Source organism: Giraffa tippelskirchi, chromosome 13, assembly GCF_054371585.1.
Source record: "Giraffa tippelskirchi isolate mGirTip1 chromosome 13, T2T-mGirTip1v1.2.pri, whole genome shotgun sequence".
Taxonomy (NCBI): Eukaryota; Metazoa; Chordata; class Mammalia; order Artiodactyla; family Giraffidae; genus Giraffa; species Giraffa tippelskirchi.
In genome coordinates this window covers 124,292,646-124,308,786 of record NC_137287.1, presented here as the reverse complement: position 1 = coordinate 124,308,786, position 16,141 = coordinate 124,292,646, and the positions used below count along the sequence as shown (strand labels likewise).

Here is a 16,141-nt window from a genome sequence, read left to right as displayed (position 1 = left end):
CAGCCGGCCAGCGGAAGGGTTGTGGAGTCCCAGCAGGTGAAATCACCAGGCAGGATAAATCCCTTGGACTTCCTGGGGACCTCGCTGCAGGCACTAGGCTGCTTGGGAAAACCACGTGGGTCTGAGCTTTAGGCGACGGGGTAAAGTGGTAAAGGCTTTGACCCCATTGGCGAGGCCTTTCTGCCACCGCCAGGTTAGGGGGCTCCGAGACTGTGCCAACAGACAGGGCGGAATACGTGGTTCCCTACTCCGCCCCGCACCAGAGCCCCAGTTCCCTTACCTGTGGTCCGCACCCCTCCGCTCCGCTCACTGGATGCCGATCGACGGGGACCCAGGAGCCCACGAAATGGGCGTTCCCAGCCGCAATGGAGACCCCTGAGACCCGAGACACACAGCCTAGGAGCTCGGAGGAGGCGCGCTCCGCCCCCGACGCGGCCAGGTGTGCTCCGCCCAAACGCCCGCTCCCAGGAGAGGCCCGCGGGCCTCGCTACTGCCGCCAGGTGAAATCCATCAGCGAGCAAATCCACCCCACCGAGACAACCCGAGCTTTCTATCCGCTGATCTGTCTATAATTCAGGGATAAAACTATGACTACAGGAAGGAACGATGACCTGACCTAGGATGGCCATGATATTCTATAGAACCAGAGAAAATTGGTTAAAATAAAAAAAAATTTCTTGGAAATTGTAAAGCTGGTTCTTTTGCATATGCAATTAAGAACAATTAGCTTGTTAAAAAGCCCTGCCTAGGGCAAAGCTTGAAGTTAATCCTTTCCTTGAAAAATACTGCCCACTTTGCCTGAGAACTCAGCCTTCGGCAAATGAGAACTTCAAGCCCCCCCCCCCCAAAAAAGAAGGTCAAAGAGATATTTTAAATCTTGGGCGGAAAACTAGAAGATCTCTGTCTGTCTGTCTGTGTGGTTTTATGTATGTCTCAGTGTGAGTCTTCTGTTTTTTGATAATATTGCTGAAGTTGTAAATGAGTTCTTATTTAAATAATCTAAAGAAAATGAAGCCCTTACAAACCAAACAGTTCTAAATACAAGAAAAAAATGACCTAAATGAATTTTAGATTAACGTGAACTGGGAAATAGTCAATATTAAATATCTAGTATTTTTTTTTTTGCTACTCTAATATAGACACGTCTGAGTCATTAACTTTAAGCATAAAATTTTTATAGTGCCTAAGTTTATTATCGGAGAAGGAAATGGCAACCCACTCCAGTACTCTTGCCTGGAAAATCCTATGGACAGAGGAGCCTGGTAGGCTGCAGTCCATGGGTTCGCTAAGGGTCGGACATGACTGAGCGACTTCACTTTCACTTTTCACTTTCATGCATTGGAGAAGGAAATGGCAACCCACTCCAGTGTTCTTGCCTGGAGAATCCCAGGGATGGGGGAGCCTGGTGGGCTGCCGTCTGTGGGGTCGCACAGAGTCGGACACGACTGAAGTGACTTAGCAGCTTAGCAGCAAGTTTATTATAAGTTAAATACTGCTATATTGTTATATCTGTTACAAGCTTGTCAACAAAGAAAGCACCTCTAAAAACAAACAAAAAAAAAAAACTCCTAAAAAATGTAAATGCGATATGAGCTTTTAGATAAACTATTAAAAATAGTTATACTTTAAAACATCTGTCTATAATAGTCTCGATTGAAGGCAGAGGAGAAGGGGACGACAGAGGATAAGGTGATTGGATGACATCACTGACTCGATGGATATGAGTTTGAGCAAGCCTGAGGAGTTGGTGATGGACAGGGAAGCCTGGCATCCTGCAGTCCACGTGGTCACAAAGAGTCAGACACGACTGAGCAAATGAACTGAACTGAATTTACAATAGTTTCTCCAGATTTTGGTTACCTGAATTTCTATCGTTGTGCTAAACTAAGTGATGACAGTGTATTGAATAGCTAGATCATTTGCAAATAAATTAAGGTTCTGAAACATTCACTATTTGACAGGACCTTCCTCTTACACGGAAACTAAAGAGATGTTTGACTATCCATGAATAGTGTCTGGTGCCATCCTGAGATGTTCAATATAAGAAAGCAAAAAAAATTTTTTTAGATAATATCACTGATACATATGTTCACCAATCTATAGAATGCCAATAAAAAAGTCAGTTCTTGGTTGCTTAAGGAAAATGTATGTCTTGTTGTGTGAGGAATGAAATCACATTTTATGAAGGAAAAAGTAGTTCTGACTTATAGGTGGCAGTTTCAGAATAGGAGGAGCAAAGGAATGGGTACAGAAAGGGATAAGGAGGTTTTATGGAAAGTGGACCCCCAGAAAAGAGTTTTGTGCCTAGTACAAGTTTTCTTGAGATATTGAACTGCCTTTGCTAATGGATTTTAAGTTTCTTTACCTCTTAAGTGATCTGTTCTAGGTTTACCTTTGAAATCTTTTGTTAACTTTGCCTAAGTGGATAAGTATTGTTTCACAGTGACTTATGTGATCCTACCTGTTATAAACCCTTTTGATATTTATGAACAAACTTTCTTAAATAATTGACTTCTAGCTAACTTTGGGATGCTTCAGAGGGCCTCTGAGACCTCCCAAAGAGAGATATTAAACAACCTGAGTTCATTTGGCCTGTTAAACTGCATGGGAAGTGTTGTCAGAGGAGTGATGAATCTTCTCAAGTTATATTGTATGGTTGATGATACTAATACAGATATCCTAGAAATTATGTGACATTCATGAAAATCTGATATGTTCTGGTAAAATGCTGTCAGTTATAATTCTAGTCATCATATTAAAGTGTTTCAAGTCACAGCAATGACCAGATTACTTTGTCAATTTCAACTTAATCAGGTTTTAAACATGCCTTCTATGGTTTCACACTGATGCCTTTGCAAAAATACTGCTACTTCAAGATATATGGAAAAGACTTTTCTAAGCTTACCCGTAAACAATATTTTTTGTTATCTGGTAAGCTGGTAGCAGACTGGAATTTAGTCTAGTCTCTAGGTTAAGAGAACAGTTTTCTTAGAATGTAGCTTTCGATCACAGATTATGAATTTCTTTACCTTTCAGTGATTTATATTTGTTTTTATAATCTTTTTTTTTACTTCAGTAAAGTAAACAAGCATTATTTAAGATTAGGGTACATGTAGGATGGACCAAGGTTTCCCCACTCCTGCCAATTCCCTTAACCCCTCAGATTCTTCTGATGGGACCAAGGTCTCACTTCCCTCCAGAGGGACCATCCAAGCTTTTTATCAGCTGATCTGCCCCTGATATCAGAGTCAATTTCAGCACCATTGGGTCCATAATTTAGGCATCAAACTACGACTACATAAAGGAAAGATGACTTTTTGATGCAGGATGGCCATGATATTCCTTGGACTTCAGAGAAAATTGGTTAAAATGAAACTTTTTTTTTCTTGGAAACTGTAAAGCTGGTTCTTTTAGCATATGCAATTGAAAACATCTAGGTTGTTAAGTCAGTTTTCATTCCAGTCCCAAAGAAAGGCAATGACAAAGAATGTTCAAACTGCTGCACAATTGCACTCATCTCACACGCTAGTAAAGTAATGCTCAAAATTCTCCAAGCCAGGCTTCAACAATAGTGAACTGTGAACTTCCAGATGTTCAAGCTGGATTTAGAAAAGGCAGAGGAACTAGAGATCAAATTGCCAACATCTGCTGGATCAAGGAAAAAGCAAGAGAGTTCCAGAAAAACATCTATTTCTGCTTTATTGACTATGCCAAAGCCTTTGACTGTATGGATCACAATAAACTGTGAAAAATTCTGAAAGAGATGGGAATACCACACCACTTGACCTGCCTCTTGAGAAATCTGTATGCAGGTCAGGAAGCAACAGTTAGAACTGGACATGAAACAACAGACTGTGGAAAATTCTGAAAGAGATGGGAATACCACACCACTTGACCTGCCTCTTGAGAAATCTGTATGCAGGTCAGGAAGCAACAGTTAGAACTGGACATGGAACAACAGACTGGTTCCAAATAGGAAAAGGAATATGTCAAGGCTGTATATTGTCACCCTGCTTATTTAACTTATATGCAGAGCACATCCTGAGAAACACTGGGCTGGATGAAGCACAAGCTGGAATCAAGATTGCCAGGAAAAATATCAATAACCTCAGATATACAAATGACACCACCCTTATGGCAGAAAGGAAAGAAGAACTAAAGAGGCTCTTGATGAAAGCAGCTGAATCCATGCAGGCTGAAGAGCACCAATGACAGCATAGAGAAATAGTTTTTCTATTGCTTCCTACCAATAAATAAATAAATAAATAAAAGCGAGAAGAAAGATTGTAACTCTTTTTCTGACACTCAGATCACCAAAGGGAGAAACTGCTGTGAGTATGTGGATAGAAAGGACACGTCTTTGGCCAACTGGATGAGGTGAGTGCAGTGAGTCTGCAGTTTGTAGATGTTGCTCTTCCCTCAAGCCCACACCCCTTTCCTTCTCAACCTGTCTCCCTCAATAGCTTTCACATCTTCTTTCCTCTTTTCCCTCCATATCATGCTTTTTCATTTCAAAAGACATTAGAAAGAACGAAATAAAAATATAGCATGCGCCCTCAAAAATATAAGGCTATATGCTGAACAAAACTGGGGGACTTGAAAACAACTTGAGGAGTCTAGATTCACCAGGGACACTTTAACTCACTTAATTGACACTTACCAAGCACTTAATGTTTCAGTTTAGTCAGCGAACTTCATTACTAAAGTAGATCACACAAACCATGTCCTTTTGGAGAACATACTGCAGACAGACATTAGCCAATTGATTTTAGGAACAGTAACCTTAATTTTTCTATCTTTGAGTAACTGCACAGCGCCAGGATAACCTAACACAGGAGACCTTGAGTCCATGTGGGCAACAACTTCCCCAGGCTCGGTTCCAGTGAGAAGTGAGCCCTGAGGTGTGGGAAGGAATGGGGGGCAGGATGGCTGTGAGCATGGCCATTCTCTGAAGGCCTCTCCTTTCACCAGGGCAGGCAGAAAGTGAATAAACTATTACTGTTCTGGGTCTCAAGCTATGTCAGAGCACGCTCCAAGTTTCCATGGGACGGGGTGGGCAAGTGAGTAGGACCCTGGATACACGTGGGGAGATTGAAGAAAAGCCTCGGGAGAGAAGGCAGGCTGGGGTGAGTGCTGAGGGGTGTGTGCTAGCCAAGGAGCACCAAGTCCTGTGGAATGAAAGAGAACTTAATTTAGAGTTTAGGGGAGCTGGAGGTCACCAGCCTCGTGGACAGTCCAGGTGGAGATGAGTCTAGAACTGGGCTCTGGAAAATGACTAATTAAGTAAGGAGAGAAAAGCATTCGAGCCAGGAAGAGGACTGGAAACAGGATCTGGAAATAAGAGTTCACATGGCCTGGTCGAAGGTGTGAACAGAAGGTCCCCATGAGGGGCGGTGGGAACCACGGCAGCCTCAGAGCCTGAAGGCAAGGAGCTGGGCATGGTCCGACCCTGGAGGGCACTCATCACCTGAGGTTTCTTTCCATCTCCTGGCCTCGACCCCAGGTATGTGAACTGTGCCCGGGACGACTAGGAGCAGAACCTGGTACCCTTCCAGTATCACGGGCAGATCTTCTACCAAACCTGCCAGGTGGTCAGGCTGGGCTGGGAGCTGTTGGTCTGGTACGGGGACGAGTATGGCCAGCACCTCGGCATCAAGCAGGACAACAGGGGGAAGAGCGAGCTCGCAGCCGGGAGAGGAGCGCCACCCCTCTTCCAGCGCCCCAGCCCATCCTGGGGAGCCTCCCTGGTCCAATTCCAAAGCAGAGTACAATCCAGTCTAAAGTCAGTCAAGTCGTCATTAAAATGCCTCAGAATTTGATTCATTTCATATGACTGTTAGGAAAGATTTTTATATTAAAAATGTTACTTCAAATTTTCAAAATTTTGTGCAAAAACTATGTCACATCACCTTCTGCTGAAAGGCTCAGAGGCAAACAGCAAGTTTCCCAGCACCGACCCGCCCTCTCACCTCTCCCTGTTTCTCCCTCATTTCCTCCCATTTCTAAGCCACACGTGTACAGTGATTTGCATTCAGCCACTGTTTCAGTTTGTTGTCATGTGAGCTCATACTCTGCGCCAGACAGGGCTCCACCCACCGAAACAGACAAAACCACTGCCCTGGGGCAGCCTGGGGCAGCACGGGCTTCATACCAGACAGGGGCTGGTGCTCTGAGGAAAACAGCGCAGGAAAAGTGCCTGCGATCAGCCTGAGCAGAGGGTGGGGTGTGGCGCAGGATGGTGGGGCAGGGTCTCGGCAGAGATAACACCCCTGGGAAACGATTCCAGGCAGGGGAGCAGCCAGTGCCGCAGCCCCAGGGCCGGGACGAGAGGCCATGCCAGTGGTCGCAGGAGGAAGCACAGAGGGAGAGGAAGGAGGCTGGACCGGAAGCCTCAGGGCCCGTGTCCACGTGCAGGCCCCAGGGGTCTTCCTGGGTGACACAGAACAACCGTGAGGCTTTCAGCTGCAAGCGGCACGTTCTCTGTTCTGTGACGATGCTTTGGTTCATTTTGGGGAAGAGACAGCAGCGGGGAGTCCCCTCAGAGGTCAGTTCATTGCCAGACACGAGGGGAGAGTGGGCTGGCTGAAGATGCACGGGAGTGAGGGTGTGAGGAGTCTGGCTGGAGATGTATTCTTAAACAGGACTTCCTAGTGCATGTTAAATGAGCTAAGACTGAATGAAATAAATGAGGTATGAATACTGCTGAGGCTTGAGAAAGGACATGCCTTTATTTTCTGATTTATGGAAAACTCAGAGAGGAGCAATTTGTGGATCTGTTGGGGCAGCAGGAGCCAGAGACCTGTAGTCAGTGGGACCTGGGCCACTCGGTCTCATCCAGTCTGAAACCCACTTCCTGCAGAGATCGGCACAAAGGCTGCTCTTTGAACCAGGAGCCGCAAAGTCAGCTTTACTCACACCTGCTCTAACTACCCCCTGTGCTGCCTCCCATATGCAGAGAGCTCCAGGCCAGGCGCCCCTAACTTAATAGACCCTTTCCCCTCACAGGGAGCTGCTCAGGAAGATTCCACCTAAGTCATCAAGAGTCTTATGTCTCAGTAGGGTAAAATACCTATGACCACGGTGACATGACTTTTCAGATACTTACACGCAGGGAAAGGTCCCTGCAGATCCACCTGTATCAGGAGAGACGCTGCCTCTGATGCTGCTGGAAGGTCCCTAGTCTGGGTAATATGTAGAAAAGGCCCTTGACACAGGCTTCCTGGATTTCTGTAGATGTAGCGAATAAGAATGGAATGGAAAAGTGGACTGTAAAGACACACTTGATGGGAGACAAATTGTGTGCTGTCAACACTAAGATGATTAGTGGGCAGGCCTTCCCATGGCAAACCAGCTAACTGACCAAAGCTTTCTCTTTCAGCAGAACTGAAGCCCAAGATCCACCCATGTGCCTCCTGCTCTCTGGCCTTCTCTAGTCAGAAATTCCTCAGCCAACACGTCCAACGCAATCACCCCTCTCAAACCCTCCTGAGACCATCTAAAAGAGACCACCTCCAAGCAGAGGATCCCTGCCCAGGCAATCAAAATCAGCAGCAGTAATATTCTGATCCACACAGCCCGAGTGACAAACCTGAGGGTCACGAGGCTAAGGAAAGGCCCCAACCTTTGCTGGAAAGCATAAGGCTGAAGAAGATTTCAAGGGCCTCTTCCTACTCACCCAGAGGACAAGTGGGGGGTTCTGGGGTGCATGAGAGAATGACAGAAGAGCCCAGCACAAGCCAGAAACTGAATCCAGAGGGCACAGGCAAATCATTCATGGGGGCAGGGGTCTCAGGGACTATGAGAGACAAGTACAGAGAGTGTGGGGAAGTCTCCAAGGATAGGTCAAATCTCATCTCACACCAGAGGACACACACAGGGCAGAAGCCCTATGTTTGCGGGGAGTGTGGGCGAAGCTTCAGTCGGAAGTCCCATCTCATCACACACCAGAGGACACACACAGGGGAGAAGCCCTATGTGTGCAGGGAGTGTGAGTGAGTCATGACCAACAAACCACATCTTAGGATTACTGCAGCCACCCCATGCCTTAGCTCTAAGGGGGCCTCAGAGGAGGTCTATGACCCATTACTGTCCCCAAGAGTATGAGGAGAGACTTCCCAGGTGGTCTAGTGGCCAAGACTCCAATGCAGAGACCCATGTTCAATACCTGATTGGGGAACTGGCTCCCACATGCTGCAACTAAGACACAGTGCAGCCGAATAAATAAATACATAAATAAATATTTTAAAGAAAGAGTGTGATAAGCACAGAATTAATTGATTAAATAGACCTTCCACTTTCATGACAGGAGAGGAGATAGATAAACAGCAGAGGGTTTCTTAAGTGTTCTGGAGATGTTCATGCCAATTGCCTTCGTGGTTTTTTGTACTCCTAATAAATTTTGTCTCCAAACAAATCTGAAGCCCAGACTATGTACTTATTCCCCACTTATTACTGAGAGCAGTGGGGTCCAGTGGTAGCTGAACCCCTGGGAAGGCATAATTCTGGAGCCAAGTCAGTTACGTCATGGTACAGTCGGTTCCTGGGTCCAGGGAGAGGAATCTAGGGTTTGAGACAGACAGGCAAATCTAGGGTTTGCCCTCTGGTTTCCTCTGACCTCTGTGGCCTCAAAGGTGAAGGCCTCGTGCACGTATGTGTGTGCATGTGTGTGTGCCTCACTCAGCCTGGGCCATCTGGTCTTTGCCGCTCCCTCAGGGTCATCACAGCATCTGGACTCCAGATTCGACCACAGGGGTCCAGTTCTCAGCCCTGCCCTCAGCAGCTGTGCGACCTGGGGCAAGATGCTCAGCCTCTCTGTGTCTCTGTTCTCATCTGTGACACACGGTGGAGGCAGCAGCATTTTAGTCTGATGCATGAGCACAGGGAGAATCTGGCAGAGGCTGGCTGAGAAGGCAAGTCCCACCTTTGCTGTTTTTTGTGTTTTTTTCTTTACCCTTTTCTTATTTTTTAATTGAAGGATAATTGCTTTACAGAATTTTGTTTTCTGCATGCCCTTCAGCCCCCACACCTTTCAGGTCTTCAGAGCTAGACGAGGAAGGGGCCGTTTAGGCACTCGGCTGCCCTGAGGAGTGGGTGTGAGGTCAGGGGTGCTAAGGGAGGGAGCCCTCCCTTCCCACCACTGCCGTTCCTGCTGAGCTGGGCAGCCCCAGAGCCCCTCCACAGACAGGCAGTGCCCACAGTCGTCCGCCTGCCAAGAACAAAGCCTGGAGCCGCGTGTGAAGGAAGTCCCTGTCCGGCCCCCATCCCACCCCGACACGGAGGGTCCTCGAAGCCCACACAGCAGCTTCTCTACGCACGGGCTTCGTACCTGTGTCCACGTGCTCTGGTCAACACTGTCGCGACCTTGAAATTCTTAACTTGGAATAGTTCATCCTTACACGTCCCTTTTATGAGTGAAGTCGGATGGACCCCAGGGTGTGCTGTGAGCAGAGCAGATACTCACACACGGGTCCCAGGGGTGACCAGGCTGCACGAGGGGACAAGGTGGACCCCTAGGCCCCCCGGTGAGTGAAGGTAGTGACCGCATCAGGAAGCCACGCTTGCTTTGACCCAGAACGGAGCTCCGACACAGAGTGGAGGCAATGGCGTGCTAAAGAGTCGACCACACCCTCCCCTCTGTGAATGACCTCTGCCCCGGCCTGATCCTTCCAGGATGTGTTCAGGAGGCTGAAGTTCGCCCAGTCACCAGAAGACACCAAGGGGAGAGTGGGCCGTGGGATGGGGGGGCGGAGGGTGCAAACTCCAGGACTGGGGGCAACGGCCAGGCTTCCGAAGCGTCTCTACATGAACTGTGTCAGTAATAACCAACCACTAGTATTTTCTCGTTTCTTTCATGCTTTCTTAAAGGAACACGTTTGTCTGTGGCTTGGTTTCCCTACAGGAAGGGAAGCCGTATAGAGTCCCCATCTTCTGTGGCTTTAGGCAGGGGCCACGGGAGGGAGAGTTAGGGATGGTGCAGACAGAGGGGCTTCAACTGAAATACGGTGGGGACCCAGAAACTTGCAGGGGCTTCTCACCTGCACCTCCCACTGGAGCTGGGCCTGGAATCCCCTGCAGGCCTGAGCAATTCAAAGCTTCTCCCTCCCCTCTGCTCCCCTCTCTTCCCCTCAAAAAGCTGGCTCCTGGGCCAGCCCACAACACCCCCAAATCCCCATCACCCACAGCCCCGCACAGGCCCTCCCTCACTGAAGTGGGACGACCTGCATGTGGCAGGGATGGTGTGTGACCCCAGAGCTTGGGGTCTCAGCTGACCATGAGCAATGCGGCTGGTGTGTTACACAGCCTCCCAGCCCAGGGAGCTGCCAGCAGCCACAAGCCACGACCTGAAGCGGGGATGGGGTGGGGTGGGGATGTGAGCTGTCTGAGGTCCCATCCTGTCCCCACGACAGCGGCCAGGCCTCACCTGACACCTTGACTGCCCTGCACGGACACACAGGACAGCAGCAGTCACGGGGACAGGACAGCCAGCTGCCTCCACCACAGGCTCCACTCTGACTGCAGTGGTCCCACGGCTGTACCAGCCCCTCCCGCGCGCCGTTCTGCTTGGCTACCAGGGCTCAGGGACCCTGCGTGAGTCGGTGAAGGCAGAGCTCCAGAGGCCAAGCATTTCTTCAGCCGCCAGACCCACCCTGGTTGCCAGATTCATGAGCACAACTGGTATCTGAAGCCTTTGGGAGAATGACACCACAGACGCTGACCTCAGAGCTCAGATTCCTGAAAACTTACTAAACAGGTTGCTTTTAGTCTTTTTTTAAGTAGGAGGTTGGCAGGAAGGAGGGAGTGGAATGACTTCCGTGGTGGTGCAGTGGTTAAAATCCACCTACCAATGCAGGAGACATGGGTTCAATCCCTGATCTGGGAAGATCCCGCCTGCCATGGAGCAACTAAGCCCATGCACAACTACTGCAGCCATGAAATTAAGACACTTTCTCCTTAGAAGAAAAGTTATGACCAACCTAGGCAGCATATTAAAAAGCAGAGACATTACTTCGCCAACAAAGGTCCATCTAGTCAAGGCTATGGTTTTTCCAGTAGTCATGTATGGATGTGAGAGTTGGACTATAAAGAAAGCTGAGGGCCGAAGATTTGATGCTTTTGAACTGTGGTGTTGGAGAAGACTCTTGAGAGTCCCGTGGTCTTCAAGGCGATCGAACCAGTCCATCTGAAAGGAAATCAGTCCTGAATATTTATTGGAAGGACTGATGCTGAAACTGAAACTCCAACACTTTGGCCACCTGATGCAAAGAGGTGACTCATTTGAAAAGACCCTGATGCTAGGAAAGATTGGAGGCAGGAGGAGAAGGGATTGACAGAGGATGAGATGGTTGGATGGCATCACTGACTCAATGGACATGAGTTTGAGTAAACTCCAGGAGTTGGTGATGGACAGGGAGGCCTGGTGTGCTGCAGTCCATGGGGTCGCAAAGAGTCTGACACGACTGAGCGGCTGAACTGAACTGAACTGATTCTTAAAGATCTTATTCAGAAAATCAAAAGACAAGCCACAATCTGGGAGACAAGTATTTGCAAAACTCACATCTGATGAAGGATTTGGACTCAAAATAGACAAAGACCTCTTGAACAACCCCATAAAAAATGAGTAAAGATCTGAACAGACAACCAGCCAAAAAAAGATATACAGATAGTCAAAAACAAAAAAATGTTCAACATCATACACCATTAGGGAATTACAAATTAAAATCATGAGATATCACATCACATATTATTAGGACTGCTAAATTCTAAATATATGACAATACCAATTACTGGAGGCTGAGGAACAGCAGGAAAGCCCCCTCACTGCTGATGGGATGCATGCACAGCCACTTTGTAACACAGTTGGGCAGTTTTCTCCAAAGCTAAACAAACCTCACCTTGGGATCCAACAATCGCTATTTCCAGTATTTAAGAAACTGCTTTGAAAAATCCATGCCCAAATGCAAACAAAGATGAACTTCTGCACAGCAGCAGTATGCATAATAGTTAAAAACTTGAAGGCAAGTAGAGCAGGCCACCCCAAAATAAGCCTCTCTGGTGTGAGGATTATTCACGTTGACTTCAAGGGAAAAAAAAAAAGAGGACTCTCAGTAAACTAAGTAGCAATTGCCTTTTGTGAAGGACATTTAAAACAGAGAAATCTCTGCATTTAAGGGTTACCCCTGTTTGCACCAGAAATAGAAGGATAATTAACTCAAGTAACTTATCAATGGAAAGGTCCCACCTTAAATCTACCAACAATCATCCTTCTTTACTGTGTCTTGCATGATAACCTTCCATAACCAGCTTCTCCCATTCCCCAAGGTCTTACTTCTGTCTTCAGCTGACGATGGTATTTAAGGTGATGGCTTAGGACATTTCAGGGACCGACTCAGTTTTCTTTGGTAGCTCCCCTGTATACAGTAGGCATTTGTTGTTTTAGTCACTAAGTCATGTTCAACTCTGGGATCCCATGGACTGTAGCCCCGCAGGCTCCTCTGTCTATGGGATTCCCCAGGCAAGAATACTGGAGTGGGTTGCCAACTCCTTCTCTAGGGGATCTTCACAACCCAGGGATCAAACCCGTCTCTCCTGTTTTGCAGGCGGATTCTTTACCACTAAGCCCCCAGGGAAGCATAGAGGAGGTATGCTTCTGTTTTTTCTCCTGGTGATTTGTCTTTTATCGTGGAAGGGCAGAATGAAAATTGTTTTTCCTCCCATACACATGCGATGGAGTATTACTCAGCAGTAGAAAGGCATGAACCACCAACCCTCAAAAGGCATGGTTAAATCTCACGTGCATATTACTCCGTGAAAGAACGCAGTCTGAAGAGACAGCGCGCAGCCAGACCTCATTGATGAGGGATGGGCTCGGTTTGGTGGGTCCTCCTGTTTCCTGGATCTCAGAGGGAGCAGATATGTGCAGTTCTGCTGCAGATAAGAAATTCAAACTGAAATAGAGATGAATATCTTATGATTTCTCCAAAATAGTTAGAGAACAATCAACTGGAAACCATATGAAATGAAATGACTGTAAACACAAACTGTCAAACTTACACGAAATTCACTCAGATTTATTAACAGACATTTAAAATGCAAAACAATCAAAATTACATGTATATATAAGAAAATATACATGACCTTGGCTTTGGTCTGCAGATCATGAGCTTTGAGTTTTAACACAGAAAACATCAATATACAAAAGAAAAAAATATGTGGACTTCATAAAATTAAAGTTTTCTCCCCTGAAAGACCTTATTCAGAAAGTCTAAAGACAAGCCACAAACTGGGAGAAAAACATTTGCAAACACATATCTAATAAAGGATTTGGACCTACAATAGACAAAGGCCTCTAAAACAGCCCCAGTTAAAAAAAAAAAAAAAATGGGTAAGGATCTAACCAGAAACACCTGGCCAAAGGAGATATGCAGATGCTAAATATCATACAAAAATTATACAAAAGTATCATACTACTAGGGAATAACATTTAAAATCAGGAGTTAACACACCGCACCTATTAGCACTGCTGTGCTCCGAATATATAACAGTAGCGATTGCTGGAGGGTGAGGAACAACAGAAGCTCTCCTTCACTGCTGGTGGTGTTGCAGGAAGGGGGACCCCTTCCAGGCCCCGAAACTGGGCTCTTGTCTAACACTTGGAAATGAATTGTCCGAGGAGACACACGTGCTGACAAAGAAAGAGATTTTATTGGGAAGGGCGCCTGGATGGAGAGCAGTAGGGGAAGGGAACCCAGGTTTTATGGTGATGGGATTAGTTTCCGGATTGTCTTTAGCCAATCATTCTGACTCAGAGTCCTGCCTGGTGGTGCTGAAGGAGGAAAGTAGGCCGAACAGATTCCGTCTTGAAAATCAGTCTCTGTCTTGAAACCCCTGTGAACTTTGGACTATATGCTTGGGTGCTCACCCGATGGACACTAAATTATGTGCCCAGTATCCATGGAGACGACGTATCAATTGGAAAACCGACCCCCGGATAAAAGGCCTTCAGGACTCGTACCAAGACATCCTGTCACCAAGGGAGTGTACTGATTTACCCCAAAGCAAAACAAATTATCTGTACAATATCTATTGATATATGTTACCCTGTTTATCCAACTAAGACTTACTGCATATAAATCATAGCTAGCCTTGATTATATCTCTCCTTTACACTATCCAGACTAGTTTCAAGGAATCTGGGGATGTGGGTTTGGGCATGTACATTTACGGTATATAAGGTTGTCACAAAAACTGGTCGGGGTCCTTGGCTAAGAGGAGACTCTGCCTTATACCCACCAGTGTAATAAATTGCTCTCCAGTATTTGCGTTGTCCTTCTGAGTGAGTTTGCTTCCCGGAGAGCGTGGCTACAACAGTGCACACCCTGTTCAGCCAAGATGGATGCCAGAGAGGATTCTGGGAGGTGGTTGGACATATGGTGTCTCCTTTTGACCTTTCCCAAACTCTTTCAGTTGGTGGTGGCTCATGAGTTCTGTGTTCCTTACCAGGACCTCCAGTCATAAAACAACTCATGCAAATGGTTACCACGGTGCCTGGGCAGGGTGGGCGGTTTCAGTCAGTGTGCTTCCCCTAACAGTGGGATGCCTGTACAGCCACTTTGTAAGACAGCTGGGCAGTTTTTTCCAAAGCTAAACAAGTCTCACCTTGGGATGCTCAGTATTTAGTGAACTGCTTTGAAAACCTATCTCCAAATTCAAACAAGGAGGAAATTATGCACAGCAGCACTATTCATAATAGCTACAAATTTGAACACATAAGGATACCCTTCAATAGATGAATGCACAAGCAAAGTGGGATACATCCATGTCAAGGCAAACAGAATATGCCGCCCCCAAATATGCCTTTCTGGCATAAGGAATATTTCAGTCTCATTAAAAAAAAGAAAAGAAAAAAAACAGGAATCTCAGAAAACTGTATGGAGATGAAGGATATTTACCACAGAAAAATTTCCATATTTAATGGCTATCCCTCTTTGCACCAGAAATAGAAGGATGATTAAATCTCAAGTAGCTCTTTTCAATGGTGGAGCCCTGACTTAAATCTGCAAACAATCATACATTTCTTTACTGTGTTTCGCATGATAACCTCCCCCAAGGACTTTCTCCTATTGTTTTTATCTGAAGATAGTATTTTAAATAATGGCCTTGGACGTTACAGGTAGTACCTCTCTTTTTCTGGGTAGCTCTTGTATATACAGGAGGTATGTGCTTAGTCGCTCAGTCATGTCCGACTCTGCGACTCCATGGACTGTAACCCCCCAGGCTCCTCTCCTCCGTCCAGGGGGGTTCTCCAGGAAAGAATACTGGAGTGCGTTGCTGTGCCCTCCTCCAGGGGATCTTCCCAACCCAGGGATCAAACTCAGGTCTCCCGCATTGCAGGTGTATTCTTTACCATCGGAGCCACCAGGAAAACCCATATAGGAGATATACAGGTTATTAAACTTCTGTTTTTCTCCTGGTAATCTGTTTTTTCTTTTTTACAGGGGAAGTCTCTACCAAGAATCTGGAAGGGTAGAAGGAAAATTGTTTTTCTTTACAAGCATATGCAATGGAACACTGCTTAGCAATAGAAAGGAATAAACCATCAACTTATACACTGTTAGTGAAAGAATTCAGTCTAAAGAAGCGGCACACACTATTGAACTCAACGAGGCAGCAGTTGTAACCAGGAAGGGTTAATTTTAAATTTACACTGGATCTGCTTCTATGACTTTAACCCTTTTTTATTATAATAAATATACATAATGGCCTGCCTCTGGGAGATAATCTGAGCCCCCTATGAAGGACTGTAAGAAAGTGAGACTAACACATCCCCCTGCCTGAGGCTTGCCCTTCTAGGAGACATCTGCAAGGATTGAAAAGTCTTCTTGCTTTGTTTCCTCACCTCCCTCCATTTCTGATCCATAAAAAAGCGTGGCCACCAGGTCCTGACAAGACGGATATTTTGAGGCACTAGCCTGCGGTCTTCTCAGTCAGCTGGCTCCCCAATTAAAGTCTCTTCCTTGCCTCAACACCTCGTCTCTTGGATTCATTGGCCTGTTGTGTGACTAGCAGACTGTCTCAGGAAATGCTAACAGTGGTGAGTATCCAGCTGAAGCCCACTTCTTCATGCCCCATGAAATGCAAACAGG

The 16,141-nt window shown here is 46.5% G+C and overlaps 1 long non-coding RNA gene and 1 pseudogene across 1 annotated transcript; one reads left to right on the top strand and one right to left on the bottom strand.

The window, feature by feature from the left end:
- The first annotated feature begins 365 nt into the window (after positions 1-365).
- LOC145530999 (histone-lysine N-methyltransferase PRDM9-like) lies at positions 366-7,995 on the top strand (annotated as a pseudogene).
- Positions 7,996-8,937: 942 nt separating this feature from the next.
- On the bottom strand, positions 8,938-16,134 carry LOC145530905 (uncharacterized). The gene is made up of 3 exons (XR_014072091.1): positions 15,895-16,134; positions 13,508-13,681; positions 8,938-12,944 (listed from the first exon to the last, which is right to left on the bottom strand). It is a non-coding gene; the product is annotated as an uncharacterized LOC145530905 (long non-coding RNA).
- Between the last annotated feature and the right edge of the window lie 7 nt (positions 16,135-16,141).